We start from the raw sequence: 13,630 nt of genomic DNA on the forward strand, positions 1-13,630 counted from the left end.
ACACAACAAACTTTGGTAACGATTGTTGACATAGTAGCTCATCCAAAATCTACCTAATAGATGGTTTTAGTTTAACACATAAACCATGTATATGGTGAACAGTATAATAAAACACTTGATTTAAAATGAATTTTTAGACTAGTTTTTCTTGAAATATCCCAATAAATTAAGAAAGTTTAGAACTGGTTTAGGACAAGTAATTCTAAATTATTATCTAAGATAAGTTCTAAATCGACTTTGCTAATTAGAGACATTTCTATGTATTTCCACAACATAAATGTCACCAAAATGGTATGTCTCACTATTTAATCAACATAAACACACCTTACTCAAAATGAAATAGAAATGACAAGTGCTAATGTGGGTTGAGGCATGTAAAGCTTACGAAATGACAAATTGAAAGATATTTGTCATTACAATATTTCAATTTAGAAACACTTTCTGTTTTATCCCTTAATGATCCATTTTGAGAATGCAATTTTCATTTTGTCCTTTTTATGAAATTTTTTTTAATTTCATCCATCTTTTATGAAATTTGTTGTAGGATCTATATTAAAAGGAAATTGTCCTTCGATTACTATTTAATGGGTAATGATCTTTAGAATGAAAGCTAACATCTACTCTCATTTTTAACTGAAGAAAATAATTGTGTTTCTATCTATTCATGGGACCAAAAATGTTCACCTAAAGATGAAAGGTCTTTCTCTTAAGAGGAATTCATCAATAATTACTTAAAAAAATAGGCATGACTACATATGTGAGAATCTAATTTTTCATTTCGTCAAAATCTCAATCTAGTTGAATCATCAGTTTATTACAAAACTTGCAGCTCATTGTCTATAAAATGACCCAATGCACTTGACATATAAGCATCTTAATCCTAAGTGTGATTGTAGTTAAATCCAGGCAATGTCATCCTTGGATGATTGTTTGTTTCATCATTTCCATACATTTCTGTACTTCAATATGCTGGTTTTAAGTCACAAAGCACAAGTCATAATAAAGCATTTACTCAGGATTCATGGAAAGAATATGAGCTAAGAGATATTATGGAAGAATGACAAATCGAATTGCTCATATAAGTGCAATTTAAGGAAATCATACACTCTATGACAAAAATAAAATTTCATAGCATGCAAGAAACTACATTATATGGCTTTCATAAATTAAAATGCCATGAAAGCTCATGCTAATGCTTTTGCATAGAGTCGAGGAAAACTGTTTTGACTTGATCAACCAGAAAGCAGGCACAGAGTTATTATGAAACTATGAGACAAGAAACTTATTGCTATATTCAAAGCTATTAGCTAAATAACACTGGTCCCAGCCACATCCCTAACGAAGCTATGCAAATACTTAATTATTTCACCGATTAAGCAGTTATGTAGCAATTTTTAAGATGTATGACACATTTACCAAATCAAATTTGAGCAAATAATCATAGAAAAAAGAGAAGGTTCTGAGGACAATAAGCCACAAGAACACTATAAAACTTCATCAAGACTTTTTTATTAACTGGTTTGTATATTATGAGACCCGTGATATGAATCAATATGTCATCTGGAATTCCTAACATTATTAAATAAACTAGTAATGGCATCAGAACTTTAAAAAAATGACACCAACACGCCAACCAACTCAAACTTGTTCAGTGAATCCATTTGAACCAAAACTAGTGGTGTTCAAAAATTACTTAAAAACGATCACAAGTATGAGTCAACCTGTTATCCAGTGGAAAGAGGGAACATTATTATAGCAAGTCAAAAACAAACAATTAATAAGAAAGTCAGATTCTAAGTGGGCCAACACATGGAAATTGCATAAGATCACACCTTCAAAAGGCGAATATGTAAATTAATCTCATGAAATTTATCATGATTGAAGATTAAAGTTAAAAAAGCACTTAATTGAAGAGGGGAGAGAACCCAAAATCAGAAGCAAAAGTCTAAAATCAAGGCTGAACAAATACAATTCCGTTGCAAATTGATTAACAAGTCCCCCTATGTGTGCCCATTAAATTTTACGCTCAACAAGTTTCTTAAATCCTTCTTTAATGGCTAATCTTCCATAATAACAACTTATTCATATTGAAAGAACCCAAAATATTTAAACTACCCCATCAAGTGGGAACAGATTAATAGCATCTAAATTTAGAACAAATCCACCAGATAAATCACATAAAATCAGAATAATATTGCAGCAAAATACATGAGGAAACAAAGCTAACATGAAAAGATATTAGCAAGTAAAATCACCTGAGTGATTAAGCTCCAGGAGATAGAAGTTATTTGTTGTTGCCCCCCAAAACCAAACAACAAATGGTGCTGAAAACAATAATACACTTAAATAAATTGGAAACAAACATAGACCTAATTCGCAGAGAATAAAAGATTTTCTCCTGCCCTAAAATGGAATCAAAATAAGAATCGAGCAAAATCAGCATGCTCAGAGAAGGGATTCCCAACCTGTACAAGGAGATTGCCTTGTTGGGAACTTTTTTCATTGCTACAAAGTCGATTATATTTTCCCAGAAGTGAAAACATACCATTTTTCTCATTTTAGGGAAAAAAAAATTATCGAGTCAACGGCACAAAAGTTTTCATGTCAACCAAATCCAGATAACAAAGAGGAAGTAAAAACATTAGGTAGCAAAGCTGCAACATATAAAAGGAACAAAATCAAACAGATATCAGCAAGATTCACAAAAAACAAAAAACTTACAAACTTAAGAGAAAAACCCCACCTGGGACAAGCTAAAAAGAGGAGAACATACCCAAAATCGGAGGTCAAAATAAAGAGACGGAGGAGGAGGAAGAAGAGGGTTTTGAATTTGATAAGCAAAGAAGAAGGCGAAAACGAGAAAAAAACATAAAAATTCCAAAAGAAAATTATGGTTTTCCGTTAAAGTATAACAGTAACCAAGCGTACCTTCAGGTGGTTCGTCCTCATCAAAGACAAATACAGGACCATGAAAAGTCACGCTTCCCAATTTCAAGCTCCTCTTATTATTATAATACGAGATTAATATACATACATACACATCCATCAAAAAATTTAAATACGATCTTATCCAAATGCAGTAAACCAAACAAAAGAAAGAACATAGTCAATTTGAACTTCTCTCATCAGTCATCATGATGAAGAGCTCAACCCTCAATATTGAGATAAGTCAAGAGTTCTATAGATACATATAGAGAAAGAAAAGTGGACGTGAAGAGATATAAGCTGAGGAAAAAGTTTCAGTAGTCTGAGTTGTAAAGGCGAGAGAGAAGTGAAGAGTTTTGAGCTGACAGAAAGAGAAGTGAGCACGCACCCGCAAAGGTATTTTCTCATACAATTGCCTGCGTGTGCTCACTCTCTTCTGTCAGTCTCTCTTCCTCTTAATTATTTTTAGCTCTCTATACCTATATATATATATATATATATATATATATATAAAGCTATAGTATGTCTATATATTGCGAAAAATAGAAAGATTAGAATTTCAAAATCGGATTAAAGTGTTTTTATGGTTAGAACATCAAAACTCTGACTCAATCGGATCTAAAACGCTCAAAATATTACGATCATTTCTAAAACTTTTATTAACTGGAACTGAAAATTAGGAATTTTTTTTTACACCCCACAAAAACCCTTCTCTTAATTCACTCATTTTTCTTCTAAAGTCTCTCTCTTACTCTTCTCTCTACAGCTTCCCTGCAAGACTCAAACTTTGTCTCGTTTCAGCCCTTCTGCGGCCCTTTTTGAGGGAAGGACTCGCCTTTGTCCGCCGTTGACATCTACTATACAGTGGAAGGAGGGTTAAATGAAGAGTTTTTTGGTGCGAATGCTCATGACGTTGTGTAATTTATTATATTTGGTTCAGTAGTTGGAAGAATTAAGGTGCAAAATGAAGATGTTTGCTTGTCCAAGACTGGAAGGACAATTAAGAGGAAGGGTTTGAAGAGTTCTTTCTGAGTTTCATACGTCTCGACTGGTTATTGGCTCAGAGGGCATATGAGTGGTTGGGTGGTTCACACATAAGGAGAAGTAATGGCCGTCAGATCGTCATAATCGGGGTCCCACTATGGCCATCGATGATGTGTGGACTGATTTTGAATTTGTGCTTAATGGATTGAACTCCGTCATATAAGGGAGACAAAGAAAAGTACCCATAATAAAAATATCCATATAATCATCCACGGTTTGTTTTAAATGACAAAATTATCCCTCTAGATTCAGGTAATTATTTTTCATTCTATCATTATTATAATAAGGTTAAAAGACCTATGCCCACCCAAAGTTTAATTAAACGTCAACTCTCACCCACTAAATTTTAAAAATATAAATACTCATCTATTAACTATTTAAGTTAAAAAAATATGTTAGTATTAAAGATGTAATTATCATTTAATCAATAATATTAATATAAAATAAATTTATATCTTTTTTTTTCAATTATATTTTAAAAACTAATAATTTTTTCCAACTTAATTCTGAAAACTTACCTTCCCCTTTTTAGGGTTTCATTTTTTTCTTCCTTATCTAGTAACTAGACTTCAATCAAGACCTTCTATGTCCTATCTTCTTTCTTTGTCGTGGATGACAAACGCTGAAAATAGACAAACGTGGAAAACATTTTGTTCATCAATTCGTCTAGATTTTTGCTCAAGTTTCGTCAATTCGTCGAATGAACAAAAAAAGGCAAAAGACAATCGATTCGAGTGTCTAAAAACCAATATGAAGAGTGGAGATCAAGTTTTCAACTGATTTGGGCATCCGAAAATGAAGATGAAGAGCATCAATGGAGTGAGAGGCATGTTCAATGAAGACCCCAAACCCAAGTTTTGTTGTTGCCAAAAAGGACTCATCCATTTGTCTCTGGCCATCATTGTCCATAACAAAGAAAGAAGATAGGTTGAAAATGGTCTCAGTTAGAGTTCATGTTAGACCCGTAAGTGTTTTGATTATTTCAAAAATAAGTTTAAACTTGATTATTAATAATTATTTGGCAAATAAAGTTTATGGCATAAAATTTCAATGATTGAAAGATGGGCAAAATATAGATATTTTATGTTTCAGGTTGGGGACTCTAGTCCTTATATGTGAGATGTATATCCCAAAAAAGACATCAGTCCATTTACTAGTCTCATTCCATCCTTAAGAGTGTGGAGCTCTTGAGAATGTTTTCTAAATAAACAGGGATGCCCGTCTTAAAGCTAAAAATGTTCATCCCCTACTAGATGACAACTATAGAGTGTCTATTCCCTTTCCAATGCATCAACAAATATAATTGGGATGGTCAAGAAAGTCAACATATTAGGAGGTCGGTCCTTATGCCTATCCCTTGCCCGTCCTCTCATGATAGATGCTTTCTAGAATTTTAAGAAGCAAGGCAAGACGCCTATCCCTCAAGTGACACATTTCAAGAATTTGATCATTGGACAACTATTTCGAAGCTTCTAAGACACTTATCTCTCATAAGAGGATGCCCTTTCTTTCATGTTTTTCAAGGTTAAAACATCTTTTTTACAAGTCAACGGCTAGTAAAATCATTCCAACAGATCTTTCAAATCTCAAGGCTATATAAGCAAATTGGATTAAAGTCAAAAGGCTTAGAGAACATATCTAAAAGCATTCAAGAATTTTTATCTCAATCTCAAGCTCTTAATCTCTCTCTAGAAATCAAAATTCATATATTTAACAGAAACATCTGTACACATTAGTAAAATTAGTCTATTAGAAACATATTCTACTTGTAAATCTTCTTTTTAATTACACTTGGTGAAATCGTTTATCGTTACTGTAAAATGATGCATTCCTGAGACAACTAGTATAATTTGAAAGTGATTTGAGTGAAAAATTCAAGTCAATTGTTTAAAGAAATGGATGTAAGAGACTTGAAACGAAAAACTTCAAACCACTTTAAATTCCTAAGCATTTTCTAAACTCTTCTCCCTTACTTTCTATTTTGACTATTCATTTGATTTTTATTTGTAACAGATCGAGTAAAAATTCAATTTGATAAATTCGGTGTTTAATTTTTAATAATCCTATTCATCCCCCTCTATGATTAATTTGTCATTATAGGTTTTTTAGTCCGATCATAGGAAAATGAAACCCTAAAGGAAAAAAGATAAGTTTTTAAAACTAAAATAAAGAAAATTTGTTATTTTTTAAAACATAGGTCAGAAAAAAAGATAATATGTTATTCTTTTAGTATTACTGGTCAAATGCTAATGAATTTTATAATTTTAATAGTTAATGAGTGGGTATTTACATTTTGAAAACTTAGCAAATAGAAATATGACAATAAATTAACAATAAAACTATGCGTACACATTTTTTATACATAATTTAGATACATAAATAATATGTCATCGTGTAATTAAAAAATTTTAAATTGTAGATAAAATAATATCTATTCATATGATGACATATTATTTATGTACTTATATTATATACCAAAAATATTACACATAAAACTAAACCTTGAGTGAGAATAAGTCTTTTGGCATAATTATAAAGTAAACCATTAATATCATTAATCAATAATACACATTCATAATTTTTTTTTCATTTTCTTAATAACTTTTCTCTTACTAATAGACACGTGTAGTATACAAGTCTAACGGATACCATCAATATTCATTAATTAATAATATTTTATGTATTAATAAATAATTTAAATACGATAATAAATGTTAATATATTATTATATAATTGAGTAATTTTAAATTAAAAATAAAATAATCGTATAAAGACAAGTTAATATTTGTATTCGTATTCATATTTAGTACATATAATCATTGTTATAAAAACCTAATTAGACCAAGTGGTCAAATTGATATCATCGACACTTGTAAGTTAGTCTAGTCTAATCTAAATGAGCACTTAATGGAAGTATTATTATTATCGCTATTTTTATAAAAGTTTTAATTTTTTGTTTGATTGCAAATTTAATCAATCATACTAGAAAAAACCCAAATCGAGCTTTTGGCCTATGGCCAATGTTTAAAACATTGCGAGCGAATTACATTTGCCCATAAGGTTTAATTTTAAAACATTTTTCAACCCCTAATTAGCATAAATAAATTTTCTCATTTAAAATTAAGTATAATAATACTTTTTCACTAAAATTAGAATTTGTTAATGAAATAACCTAACTAAAGAGTGAAATTACTATTTTATCTCTATTATTTTATTTTTCAAAAATATCATTTAACCTTAAAATAACAAAAATTAAAAATAATATTTTAAATATCAAAATTATATATAAAAATATCGTCTTATTTTCTTTTTCTTCTACTCTCATGTTTTTTTTTTCCCTCTCTTCCTATAGATACAAGTGTTTTTGTTGTATAATTGCACATTAGGAAATAAACTATAATTTTTAAAAATACTGAGGTCTTTATAAAAATTTTCAAGGGGTTATTGAAAATTTGAAAAAAAATTGGGCTTTTAGAAATTTTTGATATAGCATTTTCTCTCTTATAGTTTCAAAAATGACAACTACATCCCATAAATTGAACAAAATGCAACAAAGTTTTTTAAAAATTAAATTATCATATTTAAAATGTTTCATTCTAATAGAATATATTGTAATTTTATTTTTTAAAATTAATTGATAGTAAATTTATTATTTTACTCTTATAACGTTAATTTTTTTTACATATCAATTTGAGTTTAAATATAAAAATATTATTTATATCAATTAAAGGTTTTAAAAAAAAAGTATTTTTAGGTCACACCTTGGTTTAGACATGTCAAAGAGGTCGGCTTGGCTCAATATGATACTATGCACAAATTTTTAAAAAATTTATTAATTATTTTTAAAATATTATTATTTATTTATTATTACATAAAGAATCCAAAGAATTTATATGGAGAATAAAAAATATTTATTACTGTTATGAAAATTAAAAATTAATAATAAATTTATTATTATTTTTATGAGAAAATCAAAAGATAATGTAAGCACTCTAAATTTATTAATTATTTATCATTATTTTTATTAAAAAATTAGTATAAAAATTTGAAAAGCATAAAAAAAAATTAAAAATTAAAAATATATAATTAACACGTCAACTAGTCAAAATCTGCAGGTCAACCGATTAAAACCTTGACACAGCATACTCTACTGCAATACAAATCTTATCGTGAACTTACGTATTTATGTGGGCTAACCCAATGCGAAATCCCATAACTGCACAAACCTTGGATCAGATACGATCTGCAGATAGGGGAGCCATGCCAAAGCCATTCTTGATCTGATATAATCCACTGTCATGTGTACCTTGATTGAAAAGTGTTAATTACTCAAACATAGCATTTGGCACTTCCACCAATGCTGCTAAAACTATGCCGCTAATCTAATCCAATGTTTACTCGTACATTAGTAGTACAATGCCACTGTTCATGGGTGGGTACTACAATAGTTTGAATAATAAATAAAAAGTTTTATTGCCCATCACTTTGCATTTGTAGGTGCGCATGTGAGTATAGTTTAATTTTAATAGTTCTGTATATTTCTTATGAGTTGAGATGACCAGCATTTTGGTTGCAATTGTTTTAAGCAGATAGCCATCTTGAATGAAATTAATACCCTCAAGTTAAGTATTTTTTTAATTGGTAAATTTGAATCAAATTAAGCTTATATAAGGATAAGTTCAATCAACTTGAATTTAAAGTAACGAGTTTGAAATCAAACTCAAGTTAGTTCGAATAATTAACACCGATGTCAAAGAAGATAACTAGTTATCAGAAAATGAGAAGAGCAAGAGTTGCTAGCAGCATTACATAACCTTCAGGTTTGAGATTCCACTATAAATTAGAGTCTTTTGGTATGTAATTTGATTTTGTTTGTTTGTTGTATTTTATTATTTTATTTTGAAATGTTGTTTAGTTGAACTCGCACTTTTGACTTCAATCTTGTCCTTTGGTTGGGGTTTTAGTTAAAAAGGGGAAATTTATGATTATTTTTATCATTGGATTATTGTATTAGGTGGACTTCCACCTTTATTTTTCCTTCGCTCTTGTATTTGACACTACCTTTGTAAAAATAAAGGTTTTGAGCCATTGTGTTTGGTCTTTCGACCATTATCATCTGAGATATACCCTTATACTTTATGTTTTTTCATACATATAAAATTAACTCTTTTTAAAAAAAAAATTGTAAAAAACAATTTTGGTATAGAATGGCTAACGAATATTCAAATTTGAGCTAAATTGAAATTGTAACTCATGTTCAATTCATTTAAACCAAATATAGATATAAGCTTAAGGTGGGTTAGCTGGAATCCGCTAGTACCTTCTTCCCATCCGATCAAAGACAAATCATATTGTTGAGATTAAAGAATTCATGAGAAAAATCTTTACCTAGGTTGCAAATTTCCAACCCTAGACCTAATTAATCATATTGAAAGACAAGTAATGTTACCATGTTGATTCGAATTAATGCTGTGATTGTAATGAAGTTAATGGTTATTATCAAAGAAGAAAATAACAGGACAGGAGGAACATAGTTTTCACAATGAAGAAATAAGAAGCTTTGTGGGGCACTATTTTCTATATTCATCCCCAACCACTTTGCTCCAACCATTCAATAATCGAGAAATACTGTATGTCATATATAATAAACTATATGAAAACGTGTAGAGATGGATTTAATCTTAGCTCTATAAATTTAAATTTGAATTCAAATTAAACAAGTATGAATTAAAAATTGGATATAAGTTTCATAAAATGAATCAAATTTAAATAAATTCAAATCTCAACTTACTGATTATAAATTAGGTCTTGTTTAAACCTGAATGCAATCCAACCTTAAATGTGTATATATATTACATATATTGACATATGACACTTGTTAGATGATTATATATAAAAAGTTTGCATATAGGGCTTGTCTCTCTACTCTTACCAAGAATTGATTGATTCATAAAACAAGTTAAATTTAAGAAGATTTGAACATTTAAGTTTGAGTTAGATCAAAATAAATCTAAAATAAATTATTTTCAAGCTAAATTTAAGTCTTAACATGCAAACTTGTTTTGATGAGAATCCAACCCTAAATGTTTATACATATTACATGACTTTTCATTTCCTCTAGTTTCTTCTGTATCCAATCTTTTTTTTTTTTTTTTTGACTTCTCCAACAAACTTATTATCAATTCAAATAAATTTAACTATTTTAGATTTAAACTGAATTCAAAATAACTCTTACCCAAGTTCAACTCTTGACTTCTTCCCAAACTTTAATAGGAATAGTGCTTTCAGAAAAATGTGAATGGGTAAAGTTGGAACATATTGCAACTTAACTATGAATGAATCCCTTGGTAATTCTTTTTTATGAAAACATCTCATCCAAATCTTACCGTCATTAGAAGTTTGATAACTTGAGCAAGAGAAAGTGTACATTCTAGCTCTAGGGCTTTTCTCTTGATAACTTTCAAGTACAGTACAAACGAATTTTAGGAAATCTCAAACGGATTAGAGTGAAAACAATAATGAAAATTTCCTCTTAATTATAATCATCTAATCATTCCATTTTGTCCTTTTTTTTTTTTAGGATAAAATTGAAGTCTTTCAATCACTAATCTTGGCTTGATTATCATCACGAAAATGATTCCCCTTTAGACATTAAAACTTATGGATCCAAAGCTTAATCCCAACTCGTGGATTCAGTGAGTAATTTTCATTAAAAGAACCATTTTAAATGTTCATTTTTTAAAGACATTAACCATAAATTTAAAACCAATATTTTCAAACCCAAATTGGGAATTAATCCAATTAAAGAGTCAATCCAAGTTTTAACTGATTCATTATCAATTAGATTGTCGATAGATTAAATAAATATTAAAATAATATTTGATTAAAAAACTATCACCTTATTATGGATTCAATTATTTATATCCATCCAAAAAAAAACATTTTAAATGTTCATTTTTTAAGGCATTAACTAAAAGTTTAAAACCAACATTTTTAAATCTAGAACAAGAATTTGGTCTAATTAAGGATGGATCCAAGTTCTAATTGATTCAACTAAGAGTTGGAGTGAAGATGATCAAATATATATTTGATCAATATTCATTAAAATATTATAATTTAATCAATAAAATTATGTATATTTATTTTAGATATATATTTATATATATTATCATATGATTGAGTGATTTTAAATTAATAATAAAATAATATATAATCATACAATAACATATATATATATATATATATATATATATATATATATATATATATATATATATATATATATATATATTTCTATTGGATGTGCAATTTTAATATAGAGAAGATAAAAGATGCGCGAAATGTCTTGAAAAATTTGCATAGTTTTTCAACAATCAAGACTTTGTATGCTGTAACCCAATAAACACAACAGGATATGGTTGTTATGATTTCTAAGTTTCTTAATCAATTTAGCCTTAGATTTTACAATCTATCAATCATGTTGTCAATCTATGGTAAAGATAAGAAAGACGGTGCAATAAACACCTTGAAAACCGATTTTACCTAACATTATGTAGACTATCAATCACATTGTCTAGTTTTGGTAAGGGAGAACAATTAATGCAAAAGAAAAAAAAACACTTCAAAAATTGTGCATAGTTTTCCTATGATCAAGACTTGTGTGTTATAGAATAAAAAAACAAAACGATTAGGTTTTTTGGATTTCAACATTTTAAGAAAATGTTTATTCAAGAGAAAATAGTTGGTATAAAAAAATGCTTTGAAAAACGTGTATAATTTTTAGAAAACGTCAGTGCAAAAATTTTTTCAATGAGGCTACTTATCTTTACTTGTAAGACGAGATGGTGCGGAAAAACGCCCCAAAAATCATTTGTCATTCCCCCATCCTAAGGGTTTTGTGCTATAGCCTACAATAATAACAAAAACTTGGGATTAAAAAAAATACATTTCAAGCGATTTCGGATATAGGTTTTAGATATTCTTAGTAAGTTATCTAATTTGTTTTATAAGAGGATGGATTGTTCAAAAAATGCATAAAAATTTGAGGTCATTGCCCCACCTTTGGGGTTCATGTATTATAACCCATAAATATGGTCAAAATTAAAGAGTTTTAGAAAAACCTAAATTTTAAATGATTTTGGGCATAGATTTTAGGATTCTCAATGATATTATATTTCAACTTGTGAGTGGGTAAATAGTATCAAAACTCTCAGCAAGATTATTTACCTTTATTGTTGGTCATTCCCCTACAATCAAGGGTTGTGCTTTATAACTTACAAAAATAGTCAAAATTAGGGTTTTTAAGAAAAACATAGATTTGAAATGGTTTTGCATACATGTTTATCTGTATTGACTCGTGAGAAGGTGAATGGTGAGATAAATATCTAAAAAACTGTTAGTCATTTACCCACCATTGAGGGTCATGTACAATATAGTCCACAAAAATGGACAAAACTAAAATTTTTGAAAAAAAAAAAACCATGAATTTCAGACAATTTAGGGCACAGATTCTAAGAATTTTTATTGAGATTATTTACCTTAACTCATAAAGGGGTAGATGGCACAAAATACGCCCCCGAAAATCTTGGTCATTTCCCCACCCTTGGTAGTCGTATCATAATCCACAAAATTGGCTAAAACTATAATTTTTTGAAAAATAATATATTTCATGTGGTTTAGGGCCCAAGTTTGAAGGAGTTTCAATGAGTTTATCTACTTTGACTCATAAGAGATGAATGGTGCAAAAAAGGTCTCCAAAAACCAATGGTCAAAATCTACCCTTTTGTATTATGTGTTATACCTTACAAAATAGCCATAACTAGGGTTTTTATTTTTTTTAAAGCTTTTAGGCATATGTTTGAGAACTCTCAATGAGGTTATCTATTTTGATTCGTGAGAATTAGATGAAGTGAAAAACACCCCAAAAATTGTTAGTTGTTTCCTCGCTTTTGTGGGTTGTTTATTATAGCCCACAAAATGGTCAAAATTGGGAGTACTTTGAAAAACGCAAATTTTGGATTGTTTTGTGTTAGGTTACTTGGATTTTTAATTTAAGTTATCTATTTTGACTTGTGAGTGGTATCGTTCCCTTAACTTGGTGAGTAGTGTGTTATAACTCATAAAATAAGCCAAATTTTGATATTTTTAGAAAAATATAAATTCAAAATAGTCTGGGCACATGTTTTGGAAATTTTTAGTAAAGTTATCTATATTAATTTAGATGGTATGAAGAATCCCTTAAAATTTCTCGATCATTCCCCACTATTGGAGTCGTATGTTATAATCCGAAAAAAGGGGCCAAAATTGGGGTTTTCAAAAAATTGTAGATTTCTGATAGTTTTGGACACATGCTTCAAGGATTTTCAAAGATGTTATCTACCTTGATCCTTGAGGGTCGTGTGCTACGCATAAAAATGCTAAAAACTAGGACTTTTTGGAAAAGCTTGAATCCACCCCATGTCCATGCGTAAATCCGGCTTGAGATAAATCCTCTTAAATCATTTGGCGGGCATAACATGAATAATCTGGATTGGTTGAAAATGCATCCATTCTTTTGGGGTTTTTTTTTTTTTTTTTAAATTATAGAAGTTCAATATGAGGCCCAGCCCAAGTATGGCCAAGATCGGCCTAATTCGGTTTGGCCCATTTTGTTTTCTCCTTG

The 13,630-nt window shown here is 29.2% G+C and overlaps 1 long non-coding RNA gene across 1 annotated transcript; it reads right to left on the reverse strand.

The window, feature by feature from the left end:
* Nucleotides 1–756: 756 nt before the first annotated feature.
* Nucleotides 757–3,349, reverse strand: LOC123200376. Its single transcript, XR_006498533.1, has 4 exons — nucleotides 2,774–3,349; nucleotides 2,466–2,654; nucleotides 2,256–2,324; nucleotides 757–969 (listed from the first exon to the last, which is right to left on the reverse strand). It is a non-coding gene; the product is annotated as an uncharacterized LOC123200376 (long non-coding RNA).
* Between the last annotated feature and the right edge of the window lie 10,281 nt (nucleotides 3,350–13,630).

This window comes from Mangifera indica, chromosome 17 (assembly GCF_011075055.1).
Source record: "Mangifera indica cultivar Alphonso chromosome 17, CATAS_Mindica_2.1, whole genome shotgun sequence".
Classification (NCBI taxonomy): domain Eukaryota; kingdom Viridiplantae; phylum Streptophyta; class Magnoliopsida; order Sapindales; family Anacardiaceae; genus Mangifera; species Mangifera indica.